The sequence below is a fragment of the Plectrocnemia conspersa genome, unplaced genomic scaffold (assembly GCF_051122295.1).
Source record: "Plectrocnemia conspersa isolate PC_06_02 unplaced genomic scaffold, ASM5112229v1 ptg000004l, whole genome shotgun sequence".
NCBI lineage: Eukaryota > Metazoa > Arthropoda > Insecta > Trichoptera > Polycentropodidae > Plectrocnemia > Plectrocnemia conspersa.
Genome location: NW_028277168.1, coordinates 10495819 through 10515541, shown reverse-complemented (window position 1 = coordinate 10515541; position 19723 = coordinate 10495819). Strand labels below are relative to the sequence as shown.

At 29.0% G+C, this 19723-nt stretch overlaps 1 protein-coding gene across 1 annotated transcript in view; it reads right to left on the bottom strand.

Moving 5' to 3' along the window:
- The window catches only part of LOC148235865 (lachesin-like), a 318708-nt gene that overhangs the window by 174704 nt on the left and 124281 nt on the right, over nucleotides 1-19723 (bottom strand). The gene's annotated exons all lie outside the window — the stretch shown is intronic.

The window sequence follows — 19723 nt, the reverse complement described above, 5'->3', positions numbered from 1 at the left end:
ATGTCTAGAATTGGAAAGTTTCTCACCGGCGTTGAATAGTTGTGGTAAAATTGAATCGGTCTGTATTTATTTAAAATGTCGCTATGTTAAAAATCAAAGTTCTTTAATAATAAAAAAATATACCACAAACATATAAATCATACATTTTTAACTATGATATTAATATATTTAAATGTGAGTTATTAGCGAAAGTTTTGTGTAATTTAGATTCGCAAAGAATCGAATAATTTAGCGCTTTCGACAAAAAAAATTGATAAGTGATGCGTATTAGCGCTAAGTGGGTAATATATTTCGGACTCTTGAAGTTTCTTTCGATTTTTTAAATTAGTCGAGAAAGATAATTTATGAAGCCGGAGAGAAAATCTTAAAAGTAAAGAGAACTTGGCAGACGTTCCGGTCTAAGCGTGCTTTGATTTTTAAAATCTTATATGTACTATATATCGCTCACTCGCGCTATTGCTTTTATTGCTGTAATTTGGCCTTAAGCCACACTTTGATATGGTTATCATTTATATGAGACGGAATGGCTTTTGTGGATCTTTAATAAACCGAAATAGCTATTTAAGACTTTAAATTACAACTAACATGCACTCAGGGAATGTAAAATGAACCAACATTTAAATTTGTATCATAGCATATGATAGAAAGTGCATTTTATTAATTGTTTAATTAAAATTTCATATGCATTGGGATTATTACGTAATATACAATACGGCTAATTTTGAGTTTTCGCCACGTTAACGTCACCAAGAAAGCCATAAAGGGTGAAATTGGGACATTACTAAAATTAACCACCATTTGTATACAAAAACACGCGCGAGACGGGCGCAAGTTAAACGAATATTTCAAGGGTATTACCCTTATTTATTCATATGTAAAAAATCTGTTGTGTGTGTTTAGGTCTGTATTTTGTATAATATATACAGACGTAACTAAATATTTTTATACAAAGGGAATATACAAACACAAGGTATTAAAATAATACTAAGTATATTTATGTGAATTATTCTATTTATTATCATATTTAAATATGATAATATAGTGTATGTTGTTATATTCATAAGCAATGTTATTCATATAAGACATACATTTGATTAGTATTATTAAAATTTTGATTTTAAGTAGCATTAGATTTAAAAACAACTTAACTATTACAATAATATTTAATATGATTAGCTTATTAATAATCCTAAATATTAAACAATAAAATATTTTTTTAGTGAAAAAATATATACATATGTAGGTTTTAATTATAAAAATGTGTTTATAATTATAAGCATACACGTTTCAGTATTTTTACATAAATATTTTTTCGCGTTAATCCGAATTTTGAAGGGGTTAAATTGCGCAGGAAAAATCGTAAAAGGCTCATGTCAGTTAATCTCAATATCATCCCTCAATCGAACATATAATCGCATACTAATGCTGGATTTTGAATGTTTGATCGTTCTGAATGAATTTACAATGCAAAATTAGGTAAAAAAATCTAAGATTACATTTTTAACTCAAAATTACTTAAAAAAATTTAGAATGTATTTCAAAAGTAAGTTTTATTCAGTATTATTTATGCGAACCTCGCACATGATCATATTTATCATGATCTCTGTAAAACAGTAAAACAGTATATTCAATGTAAACATTTATCTATGAAATTATTTTAATGTTGTATTTATCAAACGCATATTAATTTTAATTATTTATTTTTACTCCCTTTTTAGAAGATTTAACTTCAGTGGTTTTATAAAATTTAATTTTTAAAGGATTGTAATGCCATAAGAAATATTAATATTACAGTTTGAAGATATTTTATACGCTGCTATGGAGACTACGGTTTTTAAAAAGACGATGGTATTGATTTACCAGATAACTTCTTCCAAAAAGACCTGAATTTTTTCAGGAGTAAAATTTTTTAGCGACTAGAAAGATTATAAAATATATAAATAATTTACAAATGAATTATTTTAATAAACACTAAGAGAACAAGATCAATATACGTTACAACGAAATAAGAACAATGTCGATTCAAATAGTAACTAAAACTTATGTATGTTATATCAGTAATTAAGGCTTAACATATCACTTTTTTATTATTTCATAATAATATTATTCCGAACCTATTCTATATCTATTAAATAATTAAACTTCATATTCTTTCTAAATAAGAAATAATAATAAGCTTAAATATTTTAGTTTCTCGATGTTTATCATTTCTCGAGAAAAAATAATTCTCGTTTATACTTTTTGATTTTCTCGATAGCTCACAAGATATTTTTATACAAAAAAAATATATGTAATATATAGTGTGTGAATTATATAATACAGTAAATTTTTAAATATATTTTTATATTATTTATAGGCAGAGAACTGTATAATCATTAAAAATAACTAATTTCAATAGAATGCTGGTTTAACCAGAATAGAATAACCTTTTTTTACTAATAAACGTTGGACTTCTGCATTTATATAATACATAAATCTTAGAAAAAATTGTTATTAACAGCAGTTGACACCTAAAATTTTTCATATTTTAGGCAAGAAAATGTTAAAAATTATTGAAAAAAAAAGATAAAAGTTCGCCGACAACCAAATTTTATGGCATAACTCCCGTAAACATTTTTGTAATCTGCCTTTATTTTTTTTATCTGATTCATGTAGTTCTTAAATTACTAAACCAAATATAAAACGGATTAAAGTAGTTAAAAAGACTAAAACAATTTTTTGTTATTAAAATACTTCCGACCTTTATTAAAACCAAGCATATTTTTAGGCATCATTTCTTTGCAAAAGTATAAAAATGCAGCCGTTAATAAAAATTTATTAATATTTTTTAAACTTACTTTTTGACAGTTAAGACTTACTGAAAATTCTCGAGTACTCATTAAATATTAGTTCTGGATTTGCCATTTCTCTTAAAAAGAAATCCTAATTAAATTGCAGTTTATTTATTTTTTGAGTTTAAAATACTTAATTTACGTTTATAATTATGGTATATTTCGCATATTCATGTGGCATAAATAGGCAAAATATAACATAAATAAACTTTAAATTACTACAGATATAATTTTATAATGTTTAACTAAATTTTTGTAAATATCTTATTTTATAAAGTTTATGCAGCATTAAATTATTATTGGTAACATATAGATTATTAAACTATAAAAAGGTTAAGCATACATAAATCTTTAATTCGATCTTGTATTTTAAATTTTAAAAATATAAGATCGAATTAAAGTTGACGCAGTTGAAAAGTCTGCCGCGGCTAAAATAGGGTAAAGATTATGCCTTAGATCAGGGGTTCCCAAACTTTTTGTCTCCTAGAGCGCATTTTACAATATCGGTAGGGCGGCGGGCACTACCTGACTCGTCAAAGATTCCTTTTTTGCCACTTACAGGAGCTATAATCGGAAAAAAGTCGGCGATCTCGGCCAAATTCAGTTGAAGCTTCGGTTCGGACAACTTCGAGAGAGTGTAGTAGAGGCTTAACAAATAATTAAAAATAATTTAATTTTTTAATTAGTGTTTGTGAAAAAAATTCTATTGTGGTCGAATAGTGGCGGGCGCACACAAATCGGCACGGGGTTGGGAACCCCTGCCTTAGATGATGACTACAAGATCGAGTTGCGAATAAGAAAAGCCGCGATATACAAGTCCTCACATCTCAAAAAAGCCAAGTAACGTGTTAAACGAAACCGTTAAAAATTCAAACGACAATATAAAAAAACACGTTAAATTAAAATAATAAATTAGTTGATTAATTACTGAAAATTGGCGGACAATTTTTTAAATTTGCATTACCAATTTATTAAGGTCAACCATTACTGTCAATATAAATTTCAGCCAAATTACTGACAATAATAATATCTGAAACATATTTCTATAATAGATATATTAAATTCGGTTTTTTATTGCATTTTTTGTGTGATTTATTCTTGCAGACCTAAATAATGATATTATTTTATTATCATTTATCTGTTTTCACAAATCTTCTTTAATAAATGTATTTTCTTTCATTGAATTCGCGAAAGCTTCGAAAAGCGATGATGCAATACCAAAAGCACATTTTACACAGCGGCGGCGAAACCGAAATGATTTTATTTTTTACGTGCGTCGCGCTCGCCGAGGCTTACGTTTATAGAAATTCGGAATTCATACAGCCACACACGTGTACGCGTTGTTGTTGTGCACGTTTCCACTACGTTAGCGAAAAAACGATTACGTTTCGACGATAAAAAACACATAATACCGACGCACTTATACAGCCTCGCACACCTCTACACAAACGCATACAGGATGTGTCATTAAAAATATCATACTTCAATCAATTTATATCGAAATATGTACCTGTTCTCTCGGAGCAATTCAAGCATACCATATCATTTATTTTAATGTGAGAACAAATAATTGAATTAATTATATTTTATGTAACTCGCTGTATACAATTTATATGTTTAGATGTATGTGTTTAAGGGTGGTGTATGAAGGGGGTAGGTTTTTATTTATTTTCAGCATTTACGTCCCGCACGGCATTTTAACGTGTCCTGGGAAGCGGACGCCCGGGACGCCTACCCGTCCCGCTTGTTTGATACTTAAAAATGTTCAACGGGGGAGGTGTGCCAGGCTAAAAGCGCTATCACGCCCGATTGATGGAGAAATTGATTTATATGCGTAGTAAATTATGGAACGTATTAAAATTTTCACAAACGCTCGACGTTATCTACGAATGGATGAAATTGAATAATAAGTTTGGCCGTTTATATTGACCGTTTATGTTTTTTATCACAAGTACTGTTTTTATCGTTAATATTAATGGATTTAGAGAACTTAATCCAGCAACAATTGTGCGGCACCCATTGCTGCTTTTATTATGCTTTTCAGAACGTTCTAGACTCATCTATTAATCCGATAAGCTCGACGAGATTCCATTAACGCTTTACTGACCCACGTTAGAGCTTTCAATACAGATATCCAGGTATGATCAATAGAAAAACAGAAATTTTAGTATTCATAATTTAATCGAATTTATATGTAGTGCGGAAATATTCAAGGCATATATTTGATAAATTTAAATTTTTAAATGAAAAAATGTAATAATCCAGAATTTTAATTTAAAAAAATTTAATCATTAAACGTCTTTGTCGGCACGCCAAGCACACAAAAAGTAGGCAGCTAAACGTACTTTTAAAGAATAAGGATTTACCGCCTATTGATAAGCAATATTTGTGGATTATGTATTTTTTGTTTTGAAAACCAATTATAAAACTCAATATTTCTTTACAAATAACCCTCAGTCCTGCATAAAACTGCAAACTAAAAACAGTATCTTATTGAGATCTAAAAAAAAATATTTTTTAGTTTATTGTAGATATTACTTTTCCTAAAATATGTTGAGAAATTGTCAAGCAAGTATCGAAAATTTTTTACATATATAAATTAGCATTATTTTGTGCACATGAACTGGACATAATTTTTACTATACGTTAGAAAAAGGACGCTACGTTAAAATACTAAAATAAAAAGAAAGCTGCAACTGAAGAGCATATCTGAATTTGATGAAGTTCTTAATCGCTTTATCTATGTCAAATTTAATTAAGTTTAATTAAATTAGTTTAACTTTAATTATTTAAAATTGTATTGACTCGAGTTTCAGGGTGTTTTATGTAATGCAGCAATTTTTAAGTCCATCTATCATTTGCGTAATAATGTTTTAAATCTGATTATATCGTAGCTTAGTCTGCATTTAAATAATCCAGTCGTCTGTGAACATCAGATTAAACTCTATATTTTTGACGTCGTAGTGAGATAAATAAAGTAAAGAGGGAAGCGGCTGCTCTTTCAGTTTTCCCAGTTTCGATCTACTTCGGGCCAAATTTCGTTTGACCTAAGTAGGAAATGATTGGTAAAAGTACAGATGGAAGCAAATAACAAAATAAATTAAATGCTATGCGTTTTTAATGTACTTTTTATATACGCTAGGTTTGACTGAGAGAGGTTTCATTAGTCGATCACTCTCGACACGATATTCAATTATGAAAATTTAGAAGTGTAATTTTATAAATGTATTCTCGTTTGTTTTATGAATAAAATATTGACATAATCATCAGAGTTTAAAAAGGTAAAGATTTGGCAACCTAGCACTTGTTCATTCGCATTCAATTTGATGCGTTTGAATGCGATTCATTAGGAGATGCCAATTATTTTAAATATATTATTATTACATAAAAAAGCACATGATAGCCAATCGTAAAAAGTAGCGACATTTTGCTTATTTCGCTTGTAACGCGTATTGCGACAAGTTTTATTATCACGGTTAATGCGTTAATTTCTATTAGGAATTGCTACCTGAGCGATAGTGGCGGTTAATCCTAACTAAGTTTAAATATGTAAAGTAAAGTTTAAATATATTTTAACCCTTTACATCAATTTGAGAAAAAATATTTTATCAATAAACTTAAAAGCTTTTTTGATATAAAATAATTATTATTTTATTTATATTCTTCAATAAATTTAGCAAAACCCAATCTAAAAAGATTATATAAATATACATACCAGCTTATATTTATTAACATATACAATTGTTATTTTCGAAACCAAAAATAATATGTGCAATATTTGATAAGCTATACTCAATAAAAATGAACTCGTAAGATTATAATAAAAAATATCAATAAAATCTGTAAGCCTTTCTTTATAAGTATATTTTATAAAAAGTGTTTTAAAATCGAATTTAAGCATTAAATCTTTTATTGCGTCCCAAGGATTAATACTGTTCATCATTTCAATGAGTATTCTTTTATGATATACAGAACTTTATAACGAAACGGAAATTAAATTGTATGTTAAAAACACTGTCATTTCACAATACTTTAGATAAAAATATATTTTATTAAAAAGAGAAATGCAAAGATACATACGTACTTTGAACATGTGACTTCAACATAAGTAATTCATAAACGAATAAAATATTTTCAGACATTAAAAAAATAGTAAAAATATTTTTATAATATTATCATATATTTAAAACCAGTTGAAAAAATAAAAGTAAATCATAATCCTTAAATCTAGTCTAGACGATAACTTAGATTTTAAAGAAGACGTAAAAAATACTAATATCTTTTATTGGTTATATATGGTTATGAGATTTGTATATAAATTATCATTAACAAACATGAATAAAATTTCTTATAATAAAATAAAAAAAAATACAAGTAACAAGGTACATTATCACAACACTAGAATCTAAAAAAATGTAATTAAACTTTAAATAAAAAAAATAATAGACTATAAAATATATATTATTTAAAAAAATTCTTTACTATTGCTACTGATTTATTACCCTTTTCATGCTGGTTTATAAATAATATACACTGTTATCATTTCCTATAGCTTAAAAAAATAACATAAGTATAACTATTGAATTTTTTTTAACGGCAACTTTAAACGATAATTATGTATCGTATATATAATATTTGTCAACTTCACTATTATTCTGATAAAAGATAGTCGCATGAAAACAATAACAACATTGATTATTAAAATATATATAGTATATATACAGTGTTTGATTTTTACTTTATCAACAATTCGTGAGATAAACAGCAGCTGAACTAAAGTATTTTATTGTACTAAGATATGCTCGAATTAGCGCAATTATATTTAGTGGTAGACGTGCGCTAGATATCTCACGTGCGAAATCTAATTAAAGTCTAAAAAGTCTTTGTTACTTTACACCGAAACAACACAGTGAACAATTTGCGCGTAACTTTACAACAAGCGTACGGTTTTGCGGAAAAGCGCAATCCACGAGAGAATTTTGTTTGATTCAATGTTGATACATTGAATTAATTAAATTTTGTATTAACATTTAGGCTTAATAAATACAACTTTTAAAAAGGCAAATGAAAAAATATAAAAAATAACATATGGACCACATTGCTCCGAACAAAGATTTTCCAAGAGGCAATTGGTGTACTACAAAGGGAATTGGGAAAGAAAAACATCTCAAAAACGAACCAAAGCAAAAAATAACATTTCACATTTGTACAAACATTAAGTTGTATACATAAATACATAAGATGTTACTTTTACTGTTAATTAAAAAAAAATATTTTACTTTATTAAAATTATACGTAAGTAATTATATTACCAATTCACAGTATCTTATTATTTATCTTTTATTTTAATTTATTTTAATTTAAAAAAATGTATTGATAGCGTTAATTAAATAAGTTGTTACGTTACTTTTAAAAATTATAGTTTCACCATAAAGCAATTGCAATGTAGATAACCACAAAAAATATTTAAAATATTATAAATGTCAATAAAAATTGAGTTTAGTTGGCCCTTAATATTTTCAAGGTCTAAGATACCATCGATCATATTAAACTTATATTTGTAAAGCTTTATATAAATAACTATTTAACAAGCAGTGATATCTTTATATTATTTTTTATATATATGTATGTACTATTATGTATATGTATGTATATTAATCAAGGTATTTTATTATTGTAGCAAAAAAATTACAATTTGATTTCATCATAGTTTAATATTAAAACTCTCCCTTTATTACAGTCGTATCTTTAAACATTTGTACATTAAGTAAAATATGTACAATGTGAACGAACAACTGCCGACAACAATAAATTGAATTTCATTGTAATAAAAAGTAATACGTTTCATTATAGAACGAATGAACGCACTAGAACCGGTTGGGAAAGTACAAAAGAATCAGTTTTAAATAAACGTAACTCCCTCGTTTATTGAATCACTAAAAAATATAGTTGAACAATGGTTTTCGTATTTAAAATAAAAAAAAGCTTTTAAAAATCACGTATTGAATATAAAACAAGTTTGGGAACGATTTGTATTTATAAGCTCATGCCTTATTCATGTCACACCGTGCTGCAGAAACATTTTAAATAGAAAAATACATATATTTACATATGACATATTGAAAACACTTACAAGTTTTATTCCCCGATGGGCGTCATTGCAATTCGTATCGCGACTTTGTTTATACGTTACTATTAAATTGTAACTAAGCTTCACTCGTTCGTCCCTTTCCGAGAAAAAGAAAAAACACTCGTGCCTTTTGCGTATGCAAGGATTGAGAACTTTGTGCGTACATTTATCTTTAGTCTCAACAAAAGCAAACAAGAAAAATCCAATTTGGAATGGTCGGTCCACGGGGACCGGACCCCGGAATCGTAAATCTGAAGCCCATGACCCTACTTACTGAGCGATTTGTTCAATTATGTGACGTTGCGACAATTTTGTGATGTGATACCCTGGACCCACATAACTATACACATTGGAAACGAACAAACTCTTTTTTTACGTATGGAAAAATAAATATAAGAAAATGCTAACAAAAATGAGCTCCTATATTTCATTGTAGATTTGATGAAAATAAATTTCATAAAAGTATATTTAAAAAATGCGAAAAATACGATTGAAATATTATTATAGCAGTGTATTATGTGGCAGGTATTTATTACAAAATATAAGGTGTAGCAATTTGCTTATTGACTCAATGAAAAAAAAAACAATTTATTTAACACATATCATTGAAGTAAGTTGAAATGTTTTCCTCCTGATATGTAAAAGTATTATAAATATATTATTAAAGCAAAATATGTGATACAAACTTTTTGAAAAGACCCACGGTATACAAATATTTATCACCCAAGTGAACCAGCGTTGTCGTTCGTTAACACCACTGTTTTTATCAACAGATAACAAAAAAATAGATATTGAAAAATTGTCATTTTTAACCTTTAATTATAAATGAATTTTTGCGTGCTGTTTTTTTACGCTTTTATGAATGTTTATTGTTAAGACTTTCATTATAACTATAAACCTTAATCTAATAGTATACAGTAGAAACAAGTTTAAATAAAACTGCATCGAATTAAACATACGCAGAAAAAAAATAAACCTTAGAACTGAATTTGAAATATTTGGAAGATAATTTTATATGTATTCTTAGATTTTCCTAATACATATAGAATTAGAACTTGATAATATGCAAATAAAGGTAATTAAAATCCAGTACGACTCATATTTAAAGATAAAACTCAGTAAAGTTCGCATTCTTAAATTTTCCAGAGAAGTTTAAAAATAACAAAAAAAATAGCATATTGTGGCGACCACACACAGATGCCCACGTTTGAAAGGGTTTTATTCTAAAAACTTGCGTTAATTTACTGTAATAAAAATTATCATCCATCAACAAGAAAACAAGACAATAGCGTAAAGAATGGACCACACAAAAGCCCTCGTTACGACTAAAAAATCACATAAATAAAACGAGTGTTGTTTATACTGTAAATATTCAACGTCATTGAGAGAATAATTTTTTGTTGCAAAATGGTCAGGAATATAATAAATCACCGGATTCATAAGATGCCCGTTGCAATGCAACACGACATTGGACAATGCCCATCAAGCGAATGTTGCTTTATAGAGGTGTATACCTATTTCGCTGTTATAAGAAACGAGTATATCCATTAGTTGAATGATAGCTGCATGATTGTAATTGATCTGTAAGCTTTGCAGCCCAGGATACTTAAGCCTGGACTCCGATAAGGAAAAGGCAGTCAAAAGCAGCCGCTCAAAGATACCAACAGATGCCTACCGCTCGCGGACAACATACTGTCATGGGCGCTCACATTGCGAGAGAAACTCCTTCATACGAGCTTCACCGTAGTAGTGAGAGATCAATTGTCACGCCACTTACAAGACATTTGGAGACCTCCCACGGACATCGTCCCTGCGCCAGCTTCTCCACCACCACTTGGATAAAACATATCGCCATTTATCGTCTGTCGCATTGTAATATAATCTAATAAAACTTTAACTAGATTTCACCAAGCGTCTCACTGGTTACGAAATCACACCCTAAGGCTTTCAAACCTTTAAGAATAAAATTATTTCCATGTTTAGAAAAGCTTAACAGTGCGAGCAGTTATTTGTACTTATAAGATAGTAGAGAAGAGATGACAAATACTAAGCAAAAAACGTTATTGAATCGTTTTAATTTTGGCTGTTCTAAATAAACCTATGTTTTTGCGTGATATTGATTCTATTCGTCAAAATTATTTACAAAACATCAACATTTTTTGAGCCACGCTATAATTCGACAACCTGTGTTTTTAATATTTTATTTTGTATTATTTTTTTCGTACACCTTTCTGGCACATTTTTATTAAAATAAAAAATAAAACAAAACAGCTTCACGTCCTACCCTGCCATCTCAACATTCCGAGTTAACCCGGGCGTGCGTACACTAATTACTGCCGACTGTTTGTTTCACGTGAAAGTCTTTGGTACCCGACGAACTAGGACGCCAGGAGTTATTGCGATCGCGCAAAAAGTTTCAGCGCTACTGCGAGAGGAATAAATAAGTCACGTAGATGAATGTTTTACACGTCCGTGGGTGCTTTGTATCTGACGGAAGTCATATTTGGCACCTGCCGTGAGCACCGCGACTGCGTCTAAAATTTGCGCCGTAAAATTTACATGGAATCTCTCACCTGAATATATCGGGTGTGCTATACGACTCAAGTTAGGGTCACGTAACGGCGCGGTTCGTGAGTGGTGCGAAAATTATCGTACGCACGCGGTTGTTCCACTTTAATTTACGCAAAATGAAGGTTACGAGAGAAGAAAAGGGGTGACTACATTGTTTGTAAGCGCACGGTTTTAGTAATTTAAATATAATAATAAGTAACTTATATATTTTTATTGAAATGCAATTACTAAAACAATAATAGTTTATATAAAATTATTAAATATTTTAATAAAATAGTTGGAACCGATTTATTTGGCCACAAGCTAGCAGCAAGACTGACGTGGCGGCGGCGAGAGCAACCATATTTCTTTGGTAACCACGGCGGAAGTATGACGGCCATCACCAATCTTTTTTTATACATATGGACATTCTCAATGATTAGAAGTAGCTCACTAGTAGTGAATTTTTAATATGTAATATGTACGACCCAGCTTGGAAATGGAACATCTATCAATATATGTGGTAATTTATATGTTTATAAAATAAACTGTTACTAGATTTTAGTTGCAAAGTCACACCCTTTTGGTAAAAATACTACAGAAAAAAATTATAATAAAGAGTTAAAAAATTATATCAGTTTCTGAGTAATGCTTATTGATTTTAGTCAATCGGCTTTTTATCATGTAACAAGCGTAGAACATTACCAAAAATAAAATTTTTAGAAAAACCAACCATTTTTTACTTTTAATAGATTAGTTTTAATACATCTTAATTAACAATTTAATAGATTATTTAAAATAAATAATATATATTTTATATACCTATATTAAATACTTAGTAAATTACACGCATGCCCGTATTCGAGTCACTTGACCATGAAACGTTATATCCAGTCTACTCGTATGAAAGCATTCTCAGTTCTCTATCTATGCCGGGATGAATAGACAGCAGGGCAATTAAATTATAGGGTGCCCTGCGACTAGATGGATACTGCGGTAGTGAGGAGCTCCGTGATCGAAAGTACTGATAGCTAATATGATTTTAGAGCATGCATTGTCCATATACGAAATAATATCCATATCTAATGTCTTAAAATTTAAATAAATAATATATAATTGTAGATGTGTACATATATATGTATATGTATAAATTTTATATTCAATTTAATCTATAACAAACTATAAAGTCTATCCATATTTGAGTTTGACACAAAGCCATTGAAATAAAATGTTTGACAATTCAACGAAATGTATACGTAGAATACGTATTACGAATTTGTAGCAGCGATTAGGCGCTCCGAAAATAATCTCAGAATTAATCTGACCACAAAGGACGGGTGCTAGGAGCGAAATCGCTATCTGCGCGATCGTTTTCGCAAACAGGCAAATTCACGGGTGTTTTCGTAGCGGAGCAGCCTGTTTGCCTAAGCAAATCTTGATAGTCGCTATTTGCGCAAGCCGTAGCCGCGTATCCGTATTGACTCTGTCCGAAATAATCTAAATTAGTTTAATCGATCCGAAAGCGAAAGACAACAAATCGCCACTCCGTAAGTGTAAACACACAAATACAGGATGGCCCTGTAAAAACTGATATCTTAAGATCTGTTAATGCTATGTGTAGATACGCATACCAGTCACACATATAAGATCTTGATTTAGGCTTTACTTAATAAATGTATGAATTTGGGTTATTTAAACAAGTCATCTAGAATCGCGAGTCTAATCACCATATTGAGTCGTGGGAGTATAGATTTCATGCGTTGCGTGTTAAGTTTGCCATATTTTTCGCCTTTTGAATTTTACATGTTTTTACCGTAAAGCTAGGTTTTATTTATTATTATATAATGCTGTAGAGATTAACTCTAAAATATACTTTTTGTTACACGTTACTCTTTAGTATAAAATAAAAAACATTAACATTACGTATTCTCAAAAACTTAATTTTTTTAGTATTTATAATCTGTTTTCGTGATGCCTGTGTCTTTATTTACAACGTATATTTTTTTTAAATATAAAGTTTTTTATTCACCTAATGCTTTAAGCTATATAGATAAAAATAATAATTTGCCTTATTTTATAGTCAGGTAGTTGTGGTAAATAGTAAAAAACAAGCATTAATACGCAATAAACCTGAAATATTTACTAGAAGAAAAGATTTCGGTACTGTATTTTTGAATTATTATTTTCTTTGAGTTAAATGATTTGAGCATATAATTCTAATAAAAAAAGCATCCCTAAATATTTTAAGTTTTAGAAGAGAAGATAAGCCTGTTAAATAAGTTATATATTTTTGTTAAATCCTTCATACATAATACAAAAAATAAAAACATAAGGAATTGTGTTTTTTTTATTGTTTTAATTATTGCATCACAAGTGTTATTGTTCATAGCAGATGATATTGAAACATACAAAAACAGCCAGACGCACAATTATTACTATAAATTATTCAAAACCATGAACGTTAATTACGGTAACCATAACTTCTACATAGTATTTTTGTACGTATACAGAATATTATGTTATCGTTGAATAAATAGGCTTTGTTTATTTATTATACATTTAATTATCCTTATTTAGAATTTTTTGAACTGTTTAGAAGCAGTAACAATGGTTTAGTTTATAAAGCGCCACCCTGGAGAAACCACCTAATGATATATTTAAAAAAAAAACAGAATTTTACAATACTTTTATATTTATTTTCATTTTATTAATGAGGCAAAAATCACATTTATATGGATTCTAATAATTTTACAATTATCCGCCCCTAAATGGATTCACGAACTACACTATGTAGGACTAGACCAACGAACTAGATTCACGAACTACCCTATGTAGGACTTGATACCAACATTTTAAAATTAATCTAGACTTGTAGGCATTTGACACCGCCGCTCGATATTGGCACTTTTTTTTAAATAAAAGTTTACTAAAAGATTACGAATAAAAAATACACATTTAAAATTAAATACAAGATTCTGGTTTTTAACTTATATCTAGTTTACAATGAAAACACTTTTACAAGTTGAAACAAAAAATATATATTTTTTTTATTTAAATGATCTTTTAATTAGGATACAAGAGCTACTAAATTAATATTTCAAAAACAAGATGTGTTAATATAATTTATTTTTTAATTGAATTAAATTTTGCTCTTGTCATATTAATTCATTCTAAAGATGATTGAGTTTATATGCTCTTGCCTAGTATTTTTTTAGTATTATTTGTTATAGTAATAGAAATTTAATTTAATATCTGGGATAAGACATCAAATATGTTTAATTTACAAAATTAAAATAATTAATCAAAAAGGTGTATTATATATTATTTTAAATGATTTACTGGTGTTATTTTATACTGCGCAAGCATATGATAATAAAGGTCTAATTAGTTGTTTGTATAGTAAGTTAATACAATTATATATAATCGTTTAGAGGTATAATCGAGATATAAGTTTATGAGATATAATCGTTAAAAATATTTTTTATCATCCTGTACATAAATACATATAAATGTATACACAAAGATACACACTTTCAACGCCAGGCTCTTCCTAATCCGCTATCTACATATTGCGCTTAACCCTAATAAGCTTTTGTTTGAACATTCCCGAGAAGATTCCGCCGCCCAAGAACCACCCTCTTGCGGCCAACTGAGACCCACCCCCAAAACCGACCACCCAACGGAGCTTAATAGTTATGGTGCAACGCTGGTACACTGGCCAACTCAATATTCCCGTCACAGTTCGGCTGCTTTTTTCTCTCATCGTGCTCCCATTTTGTGCCGAAGCTGACTTTTATTGGGCAGCATTAGTAAAAGCCTACAATATACACAGAATCCACGTTGAGATGATGTATGTATGTTTGTTAACATATATACATATGTACATTCCTAGGTATAAGTTCCGGTATAATTTTTACATGTTTTATATATATATATATATATATATATAATATTTAAACTTATTTTTTAAATAATCACAATATTGTTTTCATAATAATAATATTAAAAACCAGTCAAATTACAAAATAAAAATTGTTTTTGCGATTTAAAGATACTGTATTAATTATTTGAAAATTTCAAATTAAATTTGAATATTATCAAAACTATAAATTTATAAATATTATATATGTGAATGGTAGGAGTTTTACAACAAACCGTTGCTTATTAGATATGTAACTACATAAATAAAATATTATGAAATCAAGGGATTCATTAAAATTAAAAATTAATTTTCGATATTTCGGCTGTGATGCTCCAGCCATGGTCACGAATTTTCCGAGACTGCCGCACTCGTCCTTGACCTTGTTATATATAGATTCGAATTAAGTGAACCTAAAAGAGCGAATATAATGTTATTACATTCGCATATTTCATATTATTACCTGAATATATGGTAAATTAGAAAACACATTAGTTGTTCACGACACGCTGTCCAAAATGCTTTGAAACGGTTTAACAAATGTGGTTCTTACAAATAAAAGCCAAGAACTGGAAGAAAACGAAAGAAAACTGCCCAGGAAATCGAATATTGGTTTGCGAATTCCTTAAAATTCGACAAAAAACCATCTTCAAATCTGGCTGCTAAGGTCTTTGCAAGCGGAGGGTCATCCATTTTTTCGCGGACGGTGAGAAAAAGGCTCAACGATGTGGGCCCAGAGATTGTAAAGCACAGCCCAAACCGTAGCTTTCAGAAATAAATAAAACTGGAAGGTTTGAGTGGGCGCAAAAACACCGAGATCTGAAGATTGGACGAAAGTCATTTGGTCTGCAGAATCCAAATTTAAGGTAATTTTAAACTAAAATTGGTTAATATTAAGAAAAATAATAAAAATTTAATTTATTCTAAAATTTCTAAAACAATAATTTCAAAAAAATTCATACTTTTTAATATTTTCAGAACCTTTGTGTCGTACACGTGCGTCAAAAAGTCGAAAAAAAAATGCGTAGTACCCTAAGTCAAATATTGTGGCGGAAGCGTTATGCTCTGGGGTTGCATGGCAGCAGCAGGAGTATGAAACTTGTTTACTTGCGAAGGTAGTATGAACAGTGAATTTTATATTTCAATGTTGGAATCCATTTTAATGGATTCTTACTGAAAATTATATCTATGTACAGACTACGCTACCATTCGATTTCAACAATTAAACACTCCGTGCCATATTTTATTAAAAAACGGTTGTTGGTTTTAAAAATGGCCTATACAGCCACCAGACCTAAATCCTATTAAGCATTTATGGGCAAAATTATAAGGAAATGTTGCCCAACATAATTGAAAATACAAAATTGCGCTGTGAGAAAAATTGCAGATAGAATAGAGAAATTTGTTTCCGTTCACCTTTTGACAGTATGCAAAAAAGGGTTGTAGCTTTAATTAAAGCTAAGGATGAGCCTACAAAATATTAAAAATAAACACTTAGGACAATCTCAATTGTTTTTTTAGTAGTGCCCCATTATAATGGTCAAGGCTGTATATATATAATATATAAGGATATATAAACACCTGATTGACTTTTAACAATATACATCAAACTTTCTCTCCAGTTAATATGTGGCCTGGGAAAACTTTCTTCTTTACTCATCCTTTGACATCCGAACATAAAGCTGTGCAATTTTTTCTAGGGTTAGTAAAAACACACAGAGAGGTCGGAAAAAACTCCGGTAGAGTGACACAACAAGTCGGCAAGTCGGGTTGTATCGTTTTTAAGGGAGAGAGAGAGAACTGAGAAAGAGAACCTTTGTGTGTGTGTGCGGGCCCGCAATTCTCCGCTCCGGCGAGCGATGTTAACTCGCGCGCCAGATGCAGGTCGTTATTAACTGCTGCTTTACAGCCGCAAAGTATTCATTTCGAACGAAAACGCTCTTGCTACTTTCTACTAGTTACTTCATAAAAGCAGTAAATTTTTGCATTGGCTGTTGAGGCAGTAAGCGCCCAAGAAGATGCTTCGATTAACCCGACACTTTCTTGTATAAAATGTGCACTAAATAATTGTAAAAATTTGACATCAATATGCTGTAATATGACATTAACAAAACGTTAACGAACTAAACATATTGTGTAAAATAAGTTATAAAAAAAAGTAGTTTATAAATTTACAACTAATAGAAATCAGTTTTTAAGTAAACGAGAAAATGACAATATATTTACCGAGCACATTGAATAACTAACTTCTAAAAAGCTTACCGCTATTGCGACCATAAGAACAATTTTTACAAAAATACAAAAAGAAACAAGAAAAAAATATTTGAATATACATTAAATATTAATTAGACTGACAAAATCAGTGTTGAATAGAAAAATAATTTATTTTTTCATACTCAATTGGTAAACTGTTCATTGCAATTTAAATTACAATTTTTAATTTTATATAAAGAAAATGGTCACATTTATGCTAAAAATACTATTGAAAACTAGATTTTACCAACTTAACTTTTAAATTCAAATATAATCTGTCCATCATAAGCAAACATAATACGATAATATAGACCATAATGATATTTATTTTAATACAAAGTGATTCCAAATAAACATGCACTATTTTATATACCCATTTAAAAACCTTGTCATATTTATCACATACATAAACAGGTTAATTGAAACATATTATTTGAACCAATTCTTGAATTCTGTCACGGTAAACATCTTTGTGTCTAGATCTAGATGACTCATGCCAGAGATGAGTTTTTATAAGTATATATACATTTCAATACCAAAGTTAAATATATATGATAGTTTACCAATACATCTTTATTATTACTATCTAATAAATGAAATGTTCAAAATACAGGTGTAGATGTAATGCAATTACCTAATTTATTTGAAAAAAATTCCTTCATGTAATATAACTTTATTGTAAATCAATATTAGTATCGCAAGAACCTTCCGGAATCCTAAATAAACACATGTTTCCATGCAAAATAGCTTTAGTTACCTAGGTAAAGTGTAGAATATGAACAAACAATAAATATGAATTCTACTAGAGAAAAATATATTGCTAATACATTATAGAACTATTTTCTTCATCTATACATATTACATAATAAACATTATATATCAATATTATTCTAGATAAAATAGCATTAGGTGAAAGGTATATTTATTTTTATTTATATTTTACTTTAATTCAGTGTATACAGTATTTATAAGTGTAGCTAAGAGGCAATAAAAAATATTGAAACACATTTTTTTTGTTATAGCAAGCAAGTTATAGTTATTAATCGATCTTCAATTTTTAAATAAATTTTACATATAAAAGTATTTCTATACGAAAGATAGTTTATGTATTAAATGAAGTGAAAGAAATTCATGTAACATTGCAACAGGCAGAAATCTAACGAACCGTTAATAAATTAGAAAAACGCCGAAAGAAAGTTGATTTCAATCCTTTTTTAATGTCAAGACAATGTGAATGAATATGCGCCAATATTTATTTATTATATTTAAGCATTTTTTCGCATAATGATATAAATATAATATTTTTCATGTTTTCAGCATTATCTTGAGCATGTATCTCATCTTTCGATCTGCTATATAAAATAATGATATTTGTTTACTTATTGTATTTTTTTTAGGCTGATAAGTAAGATAGTAAGTGACCCAGAGTAATAATATTTTTTATAATATAGTACAATAAAGCAAGCAATAAGTTTTTAGCAAGGTGCTGGATTTATAAAACAATAATCTGTGTTAAATTTTTTGAAAAATAAAACAGATTTATTATTTATGAAAACATCAGTCAAATTCTCTTTAAATATTTGTTGATTAAAGCTATATACTTGTAAATAGTTTATAGCTGAGTATTTTTACGCTACCAGAACAAATTAGGCTTTTGCCGGACATGTAACTATTTTTGGTTATGTATCGTCCTTGAAAATATAATATTATTAGGTAGCTTAAATAAGTCAATGTTCAACAGAATATTTTGAAAATTATCGTTTTTAAAATAGCATAGCATTCACAAAAAGTCTGCCTGTGTTTCAAAAATAAAAACTTAATTCAAAAACAAATTTTCGCCATTTTTTCATAACATCTGGTATTTACGTAATGGAAAGTCTGTGGGGGGCAAAAACCCAAATAAACACATCTTTATAAACATCCATTATGTTATTTTACAACTGGCGGTTATTTGATACGAACGCGGGCAGAAAATGCGGAAAATTTCCCCCAGCCTCCGACGTGATAATACATTTTTTCGAGATGCTTCAAATTGCTCGT